At 33.8% G+C, this 20,787-nt stretch overlaps 1 protein-coding gene across 6 annotated transcripts in view; it reads right to left on the reverse strand.

Moving 5' to 3' along the window:
- The window catches only part of LOC129750541 (uncharacterized), a 380,798-nt gene that overhangs the window by 211,923 nt on the left and 148,088 nt on the right, over positions 1–20,787 (reverse strand). The window lies entirely within an intron of this gene.

Here is a 20,787-nt window from a genome sequence, read left to right on the forward strand (position 1 = left end):
ACTTTGATGGTTTTTACGACCGAAAACCATATTTCGGGTGCTCTAGCAATATAGATGGCCAGCTAGCCAACAACAACAACGACGACGAGGACGAGGACGGTCCAATTCAACCGCAAACTGCCGGAAACCACAAAACGTTCAATAACAGTAGTGGCACAGTGGCAGCAGCAGCACACCACACAAAAAGGACACCCCCGAGAACAGGACGAGACAAACAACAAAAAACAACCACCGGGAGTATGATAATGTCCACTCTTATACACTTAAATACAGATATATGTTCCCATGTGGAAGCGATGGGAAAAGTTTCGAGACCGATGCACGGAAATTACCTTATTCGGTTGAATTGAATTGGGGTGGTGCCAAATTGCCCAGCCACCCCGGGAATATGAAGACATTTTCAGAAAAGTCTGTAGGCGGAACAAATTAGACACTTCTTATGTAATGTAGGCAAACGTCATTTAAAGTCGGATTTGTTCCATTTCTTTCTTAAATGACTTTTCAATAACTTCAATTTAATTCTTATCATCCTTTCAAAAATAACAAAAATGACAAAAATGACAAAAATGACAAAAATGACAAAAATGACAAAAATGACAAAAATGACAAAAATGACAAAAATGACAAAAATGACAAAAATGACAAAAATGACAAAAATGACAAAAATGACAAAAATGACAAAAATGACAAAAATGACAAAAATGACAAAAATGACAAAAATGACAAAAATGACAAAAATTACAAAAATGACAAAAATGACAAAAATGACAAAAATGACAAAAATGACAAAAATGACAAAAATGACAAAAATGACAAAAATGACAAAAATGACAAAAATGACAAAAATGACAAAAATGACAAAAATGACAAAAATGACAAAAATGACAAAAATGACAAAAATGACAAAAATGACAAAAATGACAAAAATGACAAAAATGACAAAAATGACAAAAATTACAAAAATTACAAAAATGACAAAAATGACAAAAATGACAAAAATGACAAAAATGACAAAAATGACAAAAATGACAAAAATGACAAAAATGACAAAAATGACAAAAATGACAAAAATGACAAAAATGACAAAAATGACAAAAATGACAAAAATGACAAAAATGACAAAAATGACAAAAATGACAAAAATGACAAAAATGACAAAAATGACAAAAATGACAAAAATGACAAAAATGACAAAAATGACAAAAATGACAAAAATGACAAAAATGACAAAAATGACAAAAATGACAAAAATGACAAAAATGACAAAAATGACAAAAATGACAAAAATGACAAAAATGACAAAAATGACAAAAATGACAAAAATGACAAAAATGACAAAACTGACAAAAATGACAAAAATGACAAAAATGACAAAAATGACAAAAAGGACAAAAAGGACAAAAATGACAAAAATGACAAAAATGACAAAAATGACAAAAATGACAAAAATGACAAAAATGACAAAAATGACAAAAATGACAAAAATGACAAAAATGACAAAAATGACAAAAATGACAAAAATTACAAAAATTACAAAAATGACAAAAATGACAAAAATGACAAAAATGACAAAAATTACAAAAATGACAAAAATGACAAAAATGACAAAAATGACAAAAATGACAAAAATGACAAAAATGACAAAAATGACAAAAATGACAAAAATGACAAAAATGACAAAAATGACAAAAATGACAAAAATGACAAAAATGACAAAAATGACAAAAATGACAAAAATGACAAAAATGACAAAAATGACAAAAATGACAAAAATGACAAAAATGACAAAAATGACAAAAATGACAAAAATGACAAAAATGACAAAAATGACAAAAATGACAAAAATGATAAAAATGACAAAAATGACAAAAATGACAAAAATGACAAAAATGACAAAAATGACAAAAATGACAAAAATGACAAAAAGGACAAAAAGGACAAAAATGACAAAAATGACAAAAATGACAAAAATGACAAAAATGACAAAAATGACAAAAATGACAAAAAGGACAAAAAGGACAAAAAGGACAAAAAGGACAAAAATGACAAAAATGACAAAAATGACAAAAATGACAAAAATGACAAAAATGACAAAAATGACAAAAATGACAAAAATGACAAAAATGACAAAAATGACAAAAATGACAAAAATGACAAAAAGGACAAAAAGGACAAAAAGGACAAAAATGACAAAAATGACAAAAATGACAAAAATGACAAAAATGACAAAAATGACAAAAATGACAAAAATGACAAAAATGACAAAAATTACAAAAATGACAAAAATGACAAAAATGACAAAAATGACAAAAATGACAAAAATGACAAAAATGACAAAAATGACAAAAATGACAAAAATGACAAAAATGACAAAAATGACAAAAATGACAAAAATGACAAAAATGACAAAAATGACAAAAATGACAAAAATGACAAAAATGACAAAAATGACAAAAATGACAAAAATGACAAAAATGACAAAAATGACAAAAATGACAAAAATGACAAAAATGACAAAAATGACAAAAATGACAAAAATGACAAAAATGACAAAAATGACAAAAATGACAAAAATGACAAAAATGACAAAAATGACAAAAATGACAAAAATGACAAAAATGACAAAAATGACAAAAATGACAAAAATGACAAAAATTACAAAAATTACAAAAATTACAAAAATTACAAAAATTACAAAAATTACAAAAATTACAAAAATGACAAAAATGACAAAAATGACAAAAATGACAAAAATGACAAAAATGAAAAAAATGAAAAAAAATACAAATATGATTCCCTCATAACATAGCATTTGGGAATGGTCCTGAGCATTTGTTGAACTTTTAAAGGTTTTTGAAAGTAAGTTTCCAAATTCCTCGGCTCATCAAATTGAGAAAACTGAACTTTTATGATTTTTTATGAATGTTAATTTGAGTAGAAATGCCTTTATTACGTCTTATTAATAGACCGTTTTTGAAAGATTGTCCTATAAGATGTGAGAGGAAATTCAAAGCCATAAATTATCAAGTAAACAAATTTTCGCGTGGATTCGTCTATTAGCGAATTTAATATTCTATCACTAAAGTAAAAGCAATCATTGTTCAGAGTTTAGATTTCAGCGTAATTTGTTTTAAAATTTTCCTTATTCCTTAATTTCTTCATTAAAGGGAAGCGCTGGGTTGCTTGATTTTTCAGCCACATCTCGTAAACAGATTATCCTTAAAAAAAAATCTGATATTCAATAAATGTGAGCCTATGATTAAGTTAAACAGAACTTAAATCTCGACTTCATAATCGTAGCAAAAATTAAATATTTTATGAGTATCACTTTTTACTAATTTAACGATTTATTTTTATTAAAATGTCCACGTGGAAATGACTACGCCCCTTTTCGCTGACAAGCTTGGACATTTACAAACCATTTACAATTTATTTTTCATTGCAAGTTCCGATTTTTACAGAATGAATCTTCAAAGCGCATATTTTTTTAGACGATTTCTTTTAAGAAGATACATTTGAAATTTCCAGATTTTGTTTTAATACTTTCTTTATTTGAAACGGCTGTAAATATACAATTACAACTGTTTGTTTTCTTGAGTCTATTTCATCACTTATTTAAGAGGAAAGAAAAATTGGAACGTTGAGTGGTTTCCCTCGGGCCCTAAGGGAACCTATTAAGTTCACTCTGATGACATTTCCAGAATATCAATATGATTGCCTTGACGTAGCAAAAATGATCGATTCTGATTGATTTAAAAAAAAATCCATTCTTACATTTAAAACTATTAAAATCAAGGAAATTAAGTGCGGAATGAATGAAAGTTGTTGGAGGCCAAATAAAGAATAAAGTTATGGAAATAAATTTTAATTATGGGGATTTTTTTAATTTGATTTAATTTTTTTTAAGGAATTTAACAGCAAGCTGTCATTCTTCCCAAAAAAATCTGTATGGAGATCTTATGGTAATATTTCATTACACTAAAGAAATGAAACTAAGATCGGTTGAAACTTTAAATCAGTCAAATTCTATACAAAGCAAGAAATATAGTGTTTATACCTTCCTCGACAGCTACTTTTGCTTCAAACTTTTAGAGACTCGCGATACCTGCATATTAGACCGCTGCAAAAAATAACTTTTTGCTCCTATATGTTTTTCGATGCCTTTCGGGTAACCAAGCAGCATACACTGCATACATTTGAGATAATTTGGTTGATTTCTGAGTTAGCGCAACGCGTTTCAATTTTGTATGGAAATTTGTATGAAGACGAAATTTATGCAAATTAAATAATCCAGAAACTAAAATAAGCTTGAAATGAAGCTGATTTTGGACTATTCTTAAGCTTCATTTTTTGCTTACATAACCAGTAGCTAAGAATTTCATGAACAAATATGTATATATCCTTTTTAAAACAAAAATAAAAATCTAAATTTATTGAAATTGGCAGACTTTGCTTTCTAGAGCTTTTAATAATTTCATGAAATGTTTTTGCAAAGGTCATATAAATCAATAAATATCTTAACTATGCAAAGCAGTTTTTTAAAAGATTTTTTACTCTCATCCTACGGTTACACAGCTTTCAAATAAGCAGTCAAAAAAGCAAAAATTAAAAAAATTAATTAAAAAATATAGTTTTGTATATCATTGAATAACCTTTCTGGGTTACAAGTTAGATTTGTGCTTTGTTGATATATCGAAAATTACTACTTTTACATTAGAAGTGATGAACAAAATCTGATGAAAATCGAGTTCAGGAAAAAAAATCCAAAATAAGTTTTAAAGGCATGGCTTTCAAAACATTCGGAAAACATTTTTCTTTTTTTTGACCAACGCGGCTGGATATCTAGATTCACACCAATTAAATCGCCAATACTGTTTTTAGCTCATCTACACAATAATATTTGAAACTTTGAGTAGAAATCCAGCTCAATAATTTAAGATAAAAATCCACTCTGAATCTTAAAGTTTGGTTATTTCAATTGCAATTGATTGGGACTTTTCATTGAAAAATAGTATTGACCATGACCGTAGGAACGGCGGGTGTTTTGGGGGTTAAACCCCACCCCCTTTCCCCCCCCCCCCCCCAAAAAATGTTAAGCAAAATGTTCTTCTCAAACTCGAAATTTTGAAAAAAAAATTAAACTCATAATAAAATATCGATGAACGGTTAAAGTTAATCAAGAATAACAATCTCGACTTAGAACTAAGACCAAAACCTCGAAATCTTATCCCAGGTTCACAACTCTACTATAGATTTTTAAAAATGCTCACTTGTTGATAGAAACTTTAAAACTGTACTCGAAAAACGCTCTCAAAAGTTATTCACGTAATAAGCTGGTGCATGAATTTTGGGAATAGTCCTTAGTCGCCAATTGCGAATTTTCAAAAAGATTAGACTCACAAGGTTGCCTGATGGCACGGATTTTGCCTGAATGTTTAATTTATTTGCAAATTTAAATAAAAAATTAAATTGCGTGATAACAATTTTGTATTTTTCGTCCAAAACTTTGTTTTTTCAATAAAGTTCATCCAAATAAACTGGCTGATGTGTTTCGTTGAAAACAAACTTACGAGTTTCTTCTTTTTGGTTTTGAAATTGAATGTCTGGATTTTGCAAGGTTTTTAGATAAAATAGCCCACATTTTCCCTGCCCGGATAAGAACGGAAAAATATCTGGTGAGCTAATGTTTGAATAATTTCCGATGATCTGGTACCAATTTTTTCATAAATCTTAATTTGTTCTCTGTGTCCGGATTCTGGAATCGGAAAGAAACTCATCATTCCGGAATTTTAAAAAAAAATTTAAAAAAAAAACCATTTCTAAAATTTGGACTTGAAATTACTATACTATTAATCTTATGCTTGATTGAAACTTTAAAAAGTTCCATAATGGTGATGCAGAAATGAAATATCACAGTTTCATCATTCGGAATTTTCAGTCAGGATAAGAATTAAAAATTTGTATACTGGTTCACAATGCAGAATACAATTCGGAATTAAAATTCACAATTTCCCAAAACAAAACACAAACAGATTTGAACTCCAAACAAGTTTCTTTTTCGGTAGTCGGGTAGTCGAGTGGTTAGCGTGGTAAGACGGTAATCGCTGGTCCGCTGATGGCATGGGTTCGATTCCCATCTCGGTACTGGGTGTTAAATGTTAACCTTAAGTTGTCCATGTCATTTACATCCAGTCTGAAAAGCCTAAATCGGCTAAGACGGTGTATGTCTTTTTTAAAATACTTCATTCATTTTTAAAAAAATTGAAAAAAAAACTTTTTTTTTTTTTTTGGACTTATTTTCGAAAGTAATGTCTTGAAACAATTAACTATTAATATAAAAGAACTTAAACCCGAATAATGAGGTACTTTGAATACCTTTTTTTTTCACTATTCAGAATGTATGCATTTTTCAAGTAAAAATGTTCTAGGAAAAAAATTATCATTAAAACCCCCCCTATGAGTTCTTCCTACGGCCCTGGTATTGACTATCAGATTACTCTTTTTAAAAATATTTTTTCATTTAATTTTAAAATCTACATAATAAGTTTGGAAATATTAAGTGCATGAAGAAAAAAATACGATTTTTCATTTTTATTTTTTCATAAATCATTCGTCGCTGTTTGTTACTATGTCTTTCGATTTTGTTCGAATAAAATGAAACGTCTAGTATCAGATTCTGAAATTCAAGAGAAAACAAATAAAAATAAATTTTCAAATCCTTCATATCTAAGAATATGGTTTTATTAATCTTATTTTATTTTAGAATTTTTTTAGAATTATTTTAGAATTAAATTTATATTTATAAATATAAGAATCGAAACAAGAATTTATAATAATTCGATATTTTCGAATCACGATTCAGCTAAATACTTCAGAAAAATAATAAAATATTTAGTTAGGATATTTAGAAAGTATAACAAAATAAGTGTATTGAGAAAATTTGTTAAAAGTTTTCACTATAATTCTCTAGTCTCAAATTTTTCAAAACAAAAACCTGTAAGAGGAAGAGCAATCTGTAGCAAATATTGACGTCTCCTTTGCAACTGTGCATCCTCCTTCCCCCTCCACTCGGTCTTTCAAAATGAACGTTTTTTCGCCAGATATTTACGTTTCTATTTATTGACTTATTTTTTTAAATTTTAGAAACATGGTGATTCAATATACCGGGCAGAGTAACCATCGAATAAACGAATTTTGTTGGCCTTAATCTTGTTGCATTGCAACAAATGACGTTATGTTTCGATAGAAAAAACAACGTAATAATGAATGGATAAAGCAGTACAAATAGTGAAATAGCATCACCACTTCCCAAAGCGGTCCAAATTAGGTCCGTTACTCTATGTTTCAAGGAAACAGGAAGGAAAGTTTCAAGAAAATAGATTATATGTCAGTGGAGTTATAACAAAAATTCTCAGCTAGGATTGGTCGATCTTGGATCGATCTTTGGGAGAACGATCTTTTCAACTCAGATTGTCGATTTCTTGAATCGATTCTTTAGCATGAAAAAAATCGATAAAATTGGTTTATTTTAGATTCGATCTTTTGATCTTTTGGATTCCTTTTCTCGGATTCCGTTAGATAGAATTTTGAATACCGATTTAATGTTAAACAGTGCCATCTGTTGAGCATCTAGTTTAAGCTTGTCATAATTGCACTGAAATTTGATACCACTAAATTTGGAAATGGTCCGGTCGGGTCCGGTTGCACGGCTTTAATTGAATATTGATTTTCAACTGAATTGAGCATTTGTTATGTTTTATTTTTACGCCCAAGATAAAATTTATGCCTAAATTACGATTCAAAATCTGCTGATGGATTTTGATAAAGAAAAAATGTTTCAAATTCATTTTTATTTTAACTAAATGATATTTTGGATTAACACAAATTTCTCCGGATGTTGCCCGAATTTCGTGATAAAATTGATCTTGGAGATCGATCTTTTCGCGAAGATCGAATAATCCTCATCTCAGCTTTTACGGATTCTTCAGGACTTGTTGTAATGGTTTTTGCAAGCCAAAGCCAATACAGTTTTTTATTCAATAAATGTCATAAAAATTTCAAAGCAAGGCTTATGTTGAGCTTTAATACTCCCAACTCCTACTCCTACTCCTACTCCACTCTAAAATATTGGGTAACAAAGTTTTAAGTCTATAAAATCAATCAAAACACAATAACAAGAAAAACGATTTTTCAATTTTTTTGTTTTTCTCATTTGAAAATATAAGATTCCATATAGTTGGTACAAGTTTTATCCATTTCTAGTTTTTACATTTTTAAAATCACTCTACCAATCCTATTTGTTTTTAATTTAATGATTAATGGCATTTCGGTGAATTATACATTCTAATAGGAAGAATTTCAAATGAAAGTAATGAAAATTATAGACGGATAGATTAGATTAGGAAGCATGAAAGGTGTTGAAAATGAGCCAAGAGCGTGATTTGAGAAAACTTCTTGCCGCACAAGACCATTTGTCCCACATCGTATTATTGTCTAGAAGAAGCAAAGTCGATAGGCTGACTTTGCATTGATCTATACAATGATACATGGATGGATCGAAGCACGTGTTTTTCGTACCCCGATCGGACAAAAGGAAATGTACGGCCGGCTCAGATGAAGTTTTCTATTGCGAGAGCTGGTTCGATCGATGTGTAAGCTGTTTTCGGGTGTTCGTTGTTTGCACGGCAGCGCTACTACTTTTTTTTATTGTTTCATGCATTTGAGTAACCGTCAACGTCCCTACTTCTTAAGCCATGCACATCAATTAGTGAACTGCATTTTTATTTCCCCATATTTCCCCCCCTTTTCTTTGCCAATTGATTTTGTGTTAACAGTTTATCACCGCTGGTTTATGATTTTAATTTAATGATTAATGGCATTTCGGTGAATTATACATTCTAATAGGAAGAATTTCAAATGAAAGTAATGAAAATTATAGACAGATAGATTAGATTAGGAAGCATGAAAGGTGTTGAAAATGATCAATGCAAAGTCAGCCTATCGACTTTGCTTCTTCTAGACAATAATACGATGTGGGACAAATGGTCTTGTGCGGCAAGAAGTTTTCTCAAATCACGCTCTTGGCTCATTTTCAACACCTTTCATGCTTCCTAATCTAATCTATCCGTCTATAATTTTCATTACTTTCATTTGAAATTCTTCCTATTAGAATGTATAATTCACCGAAATGCCATTAATCATTAAATTAAAATCATAAACCAGCGGTGATAAACTGTTAACACAATCCTATTTGTTAGCTAAACTTGAGCTTCAAGAGGAACCCCATTTTTCCATTCTTTAATTTTAAGCATTATTGCCTCAGGACGATCGCTCGATGGTCGATTGTGTAGTTGAATTTCTTGTCCAATGTGCTAATATGCACCTCCCTACTTGTTGTCTGATTCATGTTTTGTTACTCTATCTAACCGAATGGTAGAGCACCGTAGCATTCCTTCTTCCTCCTGTTTAGTTTAATGTCTGCTGCAGCTTCTGATGGTAGGTACTTGACCTCCACCGGAAGCAAGTGAACTGGATGAGTTGAATTTTGTTTGACAATTACATGGAGAAAACTTTCGAGAATCGGAACGACAACGACAACACGCTTGACCTTAGGAACGACGTGAACGGTGCATCTGAATTTACAGTGATTTCGTTTTAAAATGCAAATGAGTTTGTTGCCATTTTCTTCCTGTTTATTTAAATGCGTATTCTTTTTAAAGACGTAAGATGACAAACGAATTGTAGGATTTGTTTTGCAAGACTTTTCAACTGGTCAAAACTGAGTTTTAATAATCAGACACATTAGGTATTTTGGCTTCAAGACACATGACAAATTCGAGACCCCCACAATCCCATTGTAATACTTGAAATTTGCGCCTTAAATAAAATTATGATTTTCCATATTCATTGGACTTCTCTTCTTAAGTACCAATTTGTATTCACAAAAACCCACCGCCATTATTCACGCTAATGGTTCCGGGCAAAGCAAACGCCTGAGGAAAGGTAAAGTTCACGCTGGGCTTCAAAATTGAATAAAACCATTCCGGGTTTATGGTTTTCGCACAATTAAGACCCAAACAATCGGTTCCAGGTGCGGCACTTGCTTGTTGGAACCACTCGTAAAAACCCTCCGCTTCCCAAAATCCACCCCCTCATTCGAAAAGGGGGTGGTGAGTAGTTATCGGAAATGGTGTGGGAGATACTGATGCCAGCTGACCTCAACTCTAAAAGTGATATCCCTGCGAGTGACATCTGCTGTGAAATTGGAAACCATTCGAAACCTTTTGTGCTGCTGGCTAGCCCGTGTGAAGTATACACAAATATAGGAAAGATACTCTAGAATATCCGGAGGGATCGGGGGGAGCCTTCCAATTATTGGGGAGGGCCAGCAACACGAAACCCGGGCCTTAATTACACCCAAAGCACCGTCGTCATCCCCCCTTTCCAAAGCTCCGAATATTTGTTTCATTCATAGAGAGCAGCCGCAAGAGGACTCGAAGGAAGGCCGTAGAAAATAAACACCACTCCTGTTTTGGGACGTGGGTTTCAGCTCAGAATTGTATCGCCCCACTTCGTCAATGGCCAAATGCCGGACCGGGTAGTGGAATGGGATAAATGTCTGTCACTGATTGGAGCCTCCCCGCGCCTCCGTTTGCTTCTTTCACTGTTTCAGGGTCAAGGTTTCCCTTTTCCCAATTGTTGGAGTGTGTTTTTTGGAGAATAAAACCCCAACCGTGATGGTCGATGAGAGTTATAAATGAGAGGTGTTAATTTGTGTACTTTATCTTGTTTAGCATCTGGCTTTGCCATTCGATGTTACGACTTTACCGCAAGTCGGGCATTGTGATATTCATCATGAAAGGTAGGTACGAGTCCATCCGCAGCCATCATTTCGGTTGGGTTTTTGAGGGGATTTTAGAATTTATTGTTTTGTCTAGCCTCGGATGATGGATGTAACATAAAGACTCTGACTGAATGATGAGTATTCACATGAGTAGGTACTTTAAACATGTGTATCATTCATTAGCAAAACCTTTGAAAACAAACTTTTTAGTCTTTAAACTGGAGATGTTTTCTGATATTTTTAAAACATTCTGGGAAATTTATTAAAATGTTGATAGAGCTATTTAAAGATTTAACCACGATTTTCACCATGTTTAGTTTAAATTTTTGATCATATCACCCTGCAAAATTACTTATATGGGGAAAGTTCCCAAATGCAATGCGGTATGTTTTGTTACTCTGAGTTAAACGTATAAAATTTTTAGAACATTTTTTTATCGTTCTTGAACTGACAACCAAGCAAACATTAACTCTCATCCGTTCTACCCGTTACAGTTCCTGGAGTGTCAATTTGACACTCCTGACTTAAACCAGTATATTTCTCTTGTTTCTCAACCGATTTTTACAAGATTTATAGTTTCGGAAACCTCGTAATGTAACTCAAATATGTTTTTCGGACAATATTCAGCAACATAACTTCAGGTTTCCGTTATTCGAAGTCTAAGAAAAAATAATCCGGAAAAACATGTATTGAATGCTCAAAAACAATTTCACTTAGTGTGTCTAGTTTCACAAGAAAGCTAAAGTTAGAAACTATACGTTGCACATAGAGATATATTTTTTGAAATTTTTTTAGATCATGACCATAAAAAATGTAAAAAAGGTATAAAAATCGTACTTTTCAGTCAATGAACCGTCAAAATTGATCTGGTCACACCAGAGAAATTTTGAAAACAGGATTGAAAAGTTGACGTTATTTAACACCTTTTTGCATTTTTAGTTTGTCAATATACAAAACACAGAATTTTTGACGAATTTTCAAAGTCAGCTGTTTTTCGAACTTTTTATCAATTTGCAACTCCTCAGATTTTCTTGCTCTAAAATTCAACTTTGAACTGGATTTTGAGTATATTTACTCAAGATTTTCGCAATAAATTTATATTCAGTGGTGTAATTACATAAGCGCTGCTTCCTTTGAAAATTCGTCAAAAATTCTGTGTTTCGTATTTTCAAAGTCTAAAAATGCAAAAATGTGCCAAATGACGTCAACTGTTCAATCTTTTTTTTTCAAGCTGGTGTGACTTTAACAATTTTGACGGTTTAATGATTGAAATTAAGGTTTTGACACCACTTTTTTACATTTTTTGTGGTCATGATCTTATAAAATTGCATATATCTATGCAGGGCCGTAAGAAGAACCGCCAAATCTACCAAACTCTTGAACAAATTGAAAAATGTAGAATTCAAAAAAATAAATTCAGATCTTTTCATCAACATGAAAAATAAACTTAAATTCTTCTTTTTATTTGTGATTTTCAGCTGAATTGTGTACACAAATTGACTTTGATTGAAAACTTAAAATTTAGACAAAATTATAATTCTGAGCTCTGTACAATTTAAACACCTTAAGGACCTTTAAAGGACCGGAAAAAAACCTATGCTCGAAATCACCAAAATGTGGCATTATCTATCTCAGATACCACTGTACCAATTTCTACAAATTGAGTGTCTTTGAGTTATCAAAAGTGTTGTTTATAATTTTTTTTTTTTTTTTTATTTACAAATAGTTTTATTAAGGCATTTCACTCATAAAGTTTTGTTTTGCCGAGTATTCACTTCACTTGTGTTGTATTAGTAAGAAGGGGAGCCGTAATCGTCGCGGCGACTCAACTGTTAGAGTTTGTTTGACTTGAGGAAAGGGAAAAGGATTGTGTAGGGTCGCTCTCGAGAACAGATTTCCGTCTTTGGTCGGTGGTGGCTTCCTGTAGCGTGGTTACGTATGCTACCGCAGGTATTGTCTTCCTGGCCAGCCTTCTTCCCGGTGGTTGTTTATAATTGTATAGAATGAAGTTTCTTTATAAAATGTATCACATTAGAGTTATGTAGTAATAGTAATCTGATTCTGAATTTTAAATATTAATTCTGAATAAGAACTCTGAAACTAAATTTAATACTTGAATTTTTCATCTATTACCGAATTCCAATACGATTTCTGAATCTAAATTCCAGATCACAATTTAAAATATGAGCCGAAAAGTTAGGTCAGTTGCTTCCTGAGCCGATGTCCGTCCGTCCACTGCATCGTTGAGGTCATATAAGTAGCAGATGACATTAAGATGTCCACCATGAATAAATTTGAATTCTGATTTTTTGGGTTTCAGTTTCACTTAATTTATTTAATCTATCATGTGAATCTGAATCAGATTCATCATTCAGAAAAATAACATTTTATGAATTTCGAATAATGAATCTGATTCTGAGATTGCAATTCTGAATCGCCATTTAGAACCTTTGTTATGTTTGAAATCTGTATAAGAATTCAGCACTTCGGAACTTCGAATCTGAATATAAATATCAAGAAAAATTTAACCTTATTATTGAAAATGCATAGTCAGAGTCAATGGGGTATGAGAGCAAAAATGGTCGATTTTGAGTTAATAATGCAAAATTATTCTTCATATTTCAAACTATATTTGATGATTTGTTTTAAATACTTTTACATTGGAATGAAAAATGCAAATTTATAAAAAAACATATGGAAGATGACCAAACACAACAATACAGAATCCGAAATATGAAATCAGTAAGACAATTTGGTTTTTGTTAATATGAAACCACAACCTGCGAAATGAGATAAATCTCATTTAACATTCAGTATTCAGATTGAAGTTTCTATCAACAAGGAAGAAAGTTTTGAAAAACTGTAACAGAATACTGAACGTGGGATTAGTTTTCAAGGTTTTGGCATCAGTTCTGAGTTCAAATTGTTACTCTTTAATGTGGTTATTCAAGAGTAACAGGAATAGAGTAACTTAATCATAAAAAAACTATTAAGATTTTTAAATTTTGAGTCCAGAGTAGAGTACCTTTTTTTTTAGGCCCCCCCCCCTCTTGGAAATTTCCAAAAAAAAGTATTTTATGTTAATTTCGAAAAAAAAAGTCAAATATCCGAAAGATTACAAGACCAAAAAACTAATTTTGGAAGATGCGAGTTTTATCACCTTCTGTATTCTTGATTTTATTAAATTTTCCGATGAAACATTACATGATTTATAGGTTTTGAGCAATGATATAGTATGCAATTTTGTTGCATACAAGCTTTCGTGCAATTTATTCCAATTTATGAGTTGTTCAGCATCACGCGTATGTTAATTTAAAAAATTTCATCCATTCATACACTAATTTTTACGTTTTCAGCTTGTAGATTTTTTTGTAGTATTTTTTACCCCTTAATGTATGCAGCATCTTTTTCTTTAAAAACATTTTTGACAGAAAAATGTAAAATTAAATTCGAACAAAACCAAATAATACTACAATTGATGCTCTTTGCCTTATGACATCACAAATACACATTAAAAATCACATCAAAATCCAAATTCACATTAAAAAATCACATCATACTTGTCATTAAAAACAAAGTTTGTTGCAACTTATACCTTTTCTCTTAAAATGATTAATTTTTCTGACTGCGTCAATTTGATGCCCCATCAATCTTAAAACTTTTGATGTACAAGCGGTATGATTATCTATGCCCGATCAGGAGCGAAAAACTACAGAAGCTTAGTTAAATCAGTTTTTATTATCCTTAAAAAAATATATCTCATTCAGATGGCATAGTTTGCAGAACAAAATCTATCATAAATATAACTCGTCTATATAGATATGAATGCTTCGAGAGTAATTTCTAGTAGAATTTTAAATACTCGCATTATTAGATACAAGCACGCTGAATTTTTGGTTTTCCAAGTAAATTTCATGAGTCTGTCGGGTGAAACTCATCGATATTCGGTTTGGACCGTTGACTTCGATGTCCGTGTTACATAAAAGTTGTATGCATATCAATATTAGATATATATAATTTTATATTTGAAATGAAGAGTAAACCACCGTAAATTTATTTTATGAAATTATTTTATCGGCTATATCCCCTACCTAACCTAAGGGTCCAGCGCCGATTAACCGGCGCATAGGGGTGAGATAAAAGATCTCCACTGCTGGCGATCCGGAGCCAGCGTCTTCACTTGCTGCCAGCCAAGGTTCTCGTCAACTGTGCGGATTTCAGCGGCTAGACTTCGCCGCCATCGATGCCCATCTGGATTCCAGTCAAGCGCCTCTCTGCAAATCTCGTTTTCATCTCTTCGCAGCGTGTGCCCATTCCATCTCCACTTACGTTCCCGAATCTCGATTTCTAGTGCCTTTTGATGACACCGGCGATGAAGTTCAACGTTTGAGATCCAGTTGCCAGGCCACCAAGCGCGGATGATGTTCCGCAGGCAGCGATTCACAAAAACTTGTAGTTTTCGCGTCGTCACCGCATATGTGCACCAAGTTTCACACCCGTACAGCAATACGGATTTGACGTTTGAGTTGAAGATTCGGATCTTAGTTCGTAGAGAGATCTGGCGTGACCGCCAGATGTTTCGGAGACTCGCAAACGCAAATCGGGCTTTTCTGATCCGGGTTTCGATGTCCTTCTTGGTACCACCATCAGGCGTAATCTGGCTACCAAGATACTGGAAGCACTCCACTGTCTCAACCTGTTGTCTAGCTACCACGAAATTGGAAAGATTTTCTGTATTGATTTCCATCGATTTGGTCTTTCCGACATTGATTTTGAGACCTGCTGCCTTGGAGCTTTCGGTGAGGTCGTCGAGTTTGCTCTGCATGTCTTGTTGTGTTTGGGCGAGCAAAATAATATCGTCTGCCAGGTCAAGGTCGTTCAGTTGCTCCATGGTTGAAGGATTCCACGGCAATCCTCGGTTTGGTCTACAGTCAATCGATCCAGTCAAGATCTCATCCATTACGATGAGAAAAAGCAGCGGTGACAAAATACATCCTTGTCTCACTCCAGCAGTTACCAGGATTGGTTCGGACAAGACACCGTCGTGCAAGACCTTGCACGAAAATGCCTCGTATTGTGCTTCGATGAGATGGACTAGTTTCTCTGGGACCCCTCGTCGTCTAAGAGCAGCCCAGATGTTTTCGTGGTTCAGTCGGTCAAATGCTTTTTCGAAATCAACGAACACCAGCAGAAGAGAGTCCTGGAATTCGTTGATTTGTTCCAGTATTATTCGTAGCGTTGTGATGTGGTCCACACATGATCGTCCGGATCGGAATCCAGCTTGTTGCCGTCGGAGTGTAGCGTCGATTTTCTCCTGGATCCTGTTCAGGATCACTTTGCAGAGTACTTTAAGGGTTGTACAGATCAAAGTTATGCCACGCCAGTTACCGCACTCTGTTAGGTCTCCTTTCTTTGGGACCTTTACGAGGATACCCTGCATCCAGTCGGCCGGGAATGTTGCAGTATCCCAAATGTCAGCGAAAAGACGGTGCAACATTTGTGCTGACAAGGCAGGGTCGGCTTTGAGCATTTCAGCAGGAATGCAATCGATTCCAGGCGCTTTGTTGGATTTCATGTCCTTGATTGCCGCTTCTATTTCAGGCAGCGAGGGCGCTTCCAAGTTGACGCCATTAATGCGACTTACTGTGGGCGCCTCGAGCTGCGGGTTCTGTTGGCCATTGCTATTTGTAACTCGGAAAAGTTGATCAAAATGCTCAGTCCAACGCTTGAGCTGATCTGTTCGATCTGTCAGCAGCTGACCTGCTCGGTTTTTCAGCGGCATTCTTGCATTAGTCCTTGCACCACTAAGGCGGCGAGGTGAAACTTTATATTCTTTGAGAAAGAATATATAAGAATTGAAAGATTATAGACGGATAGAAGATTAGAATGAGGTGAGAGATGTTGAACATGAGCGGAAGAATAATTTTAATTTGAAAAACTTTTCATCACATTTCATCGTTTCGTTCCTCACGGGCCTTATATAAATCCGTATGAAAACAATACCTATATTAGCTAAATTTGTTTGCAAATTTCAATTACTGCTGTCCTGGAACGAAGGAGCTCCGTTGAACCAACCTATCACCAGAAAAGGCCCAGTAGCAACATGGCGATGCTGCGCGCATTAACAGCGGTAATGCGTGCCAAAATCATCGGTTTTCCTCGGACACGAAGAGGTTTTTCCGAAGGATCGAGCCACCGTCAATTCTTGACTCGGTCTCTCTTTTTCGCATCCAAACACCATCGGAGACAGATCATCACGGTAATAAGTCGGAGGCCCGAGCGGCCAAGTCAGAGGCCAGCATGGCCATAAATAGTCAGAGGCCCAGAGAGGCCAGAGTTTATGTCGGAATAATTGAATTGTAGTTCTGAGTTCAGTAATATACAGTCCACTTAATTGTTTGTAATGTTTCGGAATGAGTGCAGCTTATTTAAGTAAAGAAATTCTGATGCTATCGATCCAAGCCATCAGGGGCGATCCTGAACAGTGTTCAAAATTTTCACAGTCAAAGCTCAATCTTCACTCAACTGACAGCATCCTCACTTTCATACTTGCATCTTTCAAAGTAAAGGAGCTTTTTACCGTATTCATTTCCTGTCAAAATCCTTTCAAATTCATTTGAAAGCCGCTCCAGTCATATTCAATTGAAAACGATTGCTGTTTTTGTTCATCAATATTTTTGCAGGTCCTTGAACAAAATTTTCGCTTCCTGAATTTTTTTTTCTTCCATATCCAAAATAAATAGTCACTACGAGATGTTTAATGATAGCTGAAATGGAAATCGCGTAATCCGTCGCCTACTGAGGACATAATTTGAAGCTCATTATTTTTCAAAACGAAAGATAACCAAACATTAGTTTAGTGTTTTTTTTTTTCATATTTATATGAAATATAACTAGAATTGGAAAGATAAACGTATGTGTATGCCAAAACGATTCTTAATTCCAAGTTAATCACTGAAAGCCAGGGTTCAACAAAACGCACTCTTTTAGCCACGCGCAACACACGCAAACAATTCTCTCGTGCAAAACACTTCATCGTTTGCGTTCTGGCCGGGTTGAACCCTGCTGAAAGCAACACACATCAAAACAATCTTGTGTGCAACAGGCTTCGGATTCATTTGAGAGCAAACACCCACGGAGCTCAAATCTGCTCCCACTCTTTAGGCGGCAAGATGGAATGAGAAGGAGTTACCCTTTGCCTCAATGATGCAATGCTCCCAGGGAGTTCTTGTTGCCTCTCGCTCTGCTCTGAAAAGGGAAATGAGCGCTCTACGGGAGTAGCTCCCTAGGAGCACGCTTATAAAGCAAACGTTAAGTGCTAGGTATCTGGCTGGCCCTTGCTCATTTGTTTTGGTTTACGCCGGCGGTGTCATTTGGGAATGATTTAATACGAATAGCAGTAGACAGAACGTGTCCCGGCTGATAAGTTTGTTGAGTAGAGCGGCCAAAATAAGCAGATTGCTGTGTGAAGTTTACATGAAAAGTTTAAGTACGATAGCATAAGAAGAAATCGCGCAACGAGCCTCAAGTTAGTAAAGAAATATGAGATATTTCGTTCGTGTAGCTAGTATTTCTTCAATAACCGTCAAACGAGGTATCATGCAAGAGCAGGGTTAGATGCTACTTTTGTATACCACCACACTTATTCAATTTTTATTTGAATAATATATTTTATGTAATAAAATTATCATTTAATGATAATGATGATTACTCAGTTTTAATATCGCGAGATAGATTTTTAAAATTTTGATTCTCAATTTTAAAATTGAGCAATAGATGTACAATTTTTCACATTTTTCGATGTCATAAAACATTTTACCAAGTTTGACGGATTGGCTAAACGATATCACATACAAACTTTATACTGCTTTTATTACCCTATAACAACTCTGATGCAAATATTTAAAAAAAAAATAAATAAAAAAAATATAGTTCAGTTACCAGTCTGGGTTTAAAATTCATCAAATTTAAATCTCGATTTCATATACTTGAATATGATTGTTTTGCATCACGCGTTTGTTAATTTCAAAATTTCATCTATCATAACATGAACTTTTATGATTTATATTAGTTGATTTTTTGTAGTATTTTTTACCCCTAAATGTATGCAGCACCCTTATGCTTTTTTTTTAAAAATAATAAATAAAACTTTTTTTTGAATATTATTGTTTTGCATCACGCGCTTGTTAATTTCAAAATTTCATTTATCATAACATGAACTTTTATGGTTTAAGCTAGTTGTTTTTTGTAGTATTTTTTACCCCTGAATGTATGCAGCGCCCTTATGCTTTTTTTCAAATCATTTTTGACAGAACAAATTTGAGCAAAATCGAAACTTACTAAAATTAGTGCTTTATACGTTATGACATCACAAATATATCTAGAGCTATAAATATTCGACGTTTCCATTTATTTTTTCATTAACAACGAAGTTTGTTGCATCTTGTCCCTTTTTTAGTAGGGTGATAATCGCATATTTTTTTGAATTTAAAAATAACTGGGGAAACCAATAATTTTTCTGACTAAGTTAATTTGGTGTCCTATCAGTAATAATTATGTGTATGTTAAGTTTTTAGAAGCCATTCATGGTGAAATGTGTGCATGATGCCCCAGTTGACGGTACTTCTTTTAACACCGGCCGAATTCTTTGTAATACATGTTATCTGAAAACCAAAAATACGACAAACGTTTTACATGATCATTGAATGTAAATTAGAGTAATAATGTAAACGTTGTTAAAGTTAAAAATAGTCTATAACTCGTTGTGCTACATCGCCGCGCAGCCACCCCATCAGCCAGCCAGCAGCGGTGAGCTACTTGAAGCAATCAAATATATACCTAACTCGAACGCAATTCTGAATCGTCACACGCGAAGTAATTCCTCCCAGGGAGGCCTCTTTGGGAGGAACGCAGAGCCTCTGGGAGAGCAAAGAGTGACTGGCGCTCTTAGAGATTCTGGCATTAGGAGAAGCGAGAAAGAGTTATTTCCGACTGCCAGGAGTTTGGGAGTTCCTCCTCTATGAGTGGTACTGCTCTGCCTCTTTTGAGTCGCGCCTCAGGTCAGCGTTACCACATATACAGATTTTTCTGTAAGTATACAGATGTTTTGGAAATTTTGTAACACAGAATCTGTATATTCAGATTACAGATTATTGGAAATTTATACAGATTTCATACAGATTTTCAGAAAATCAGAGATTTTCCAAGATATTTTGATTATACTTCGAGTCAATCAATAATAACCTACTTTGATGATTCAATCATCCATCAATTGTCACGCTTGCAAATAAGAAAAAACTTCCAGATTAGAGTTCGGAACCGTTACAATGCAAAACAACATGCAAAGGGTTGAAGAAAGTTTTAAAACCTGTGGTTAAGAATCATATGCCAAAATTGGTCATTGCTTTATAGGAAATGTAACTTTTAATGGTAAAGACTATTGACACAATGTTCAAATCCCAATTTGGGATTCCCAAATGATTGTTAAACCCAAGAAGCACACAGATCGTTTTATTTAACGGAATATATCGACCTAAAATTTTGCGTGACCTTATTTTTCACACATGGCGGACATGTATTTTGTCCGTTACAATTAATCGGACAAAGTTAAACCAAAAACGGTTAGCGTATACAAAATATCAGGTTTAACACTGGTTTGACATGTCGCACAAATAGTAGCCCGCAGAAATGAGCAGCGTAGTTCAAATGAGTGCGCTACGCATTATAAAAAGGTCACCGTAGTTCAGCGTAAGTATCCGGAATGAAAATTTTTTATACAGATTTCAATACAGATTTTTGAGATTTCAAACAGATTAAAAAGATTTTTTGGCTCGAAAATACAGATTTAAATGTGGCAACGCTGCTCAGGATTCGTCCGAAGCCTGGTGTGCAATCGAATTGACATCATTGGCATACACCGCATCATGTCCTTCACACCGCCGCGG

Source organism: Uranotaenia lowii, chromosome 3, assembly GCF_029784155.1.
Source record: "Uranotaenia lowii strain MFRU-FL chromosome 3, ASM2978415v1, whole genome shotgun sequence".
NCBI lineage: Eukaryota > Metazoa > Arthropoda > Insecta > Diptera > Culicidae > Uranotaenia > Uranotaenia lowii.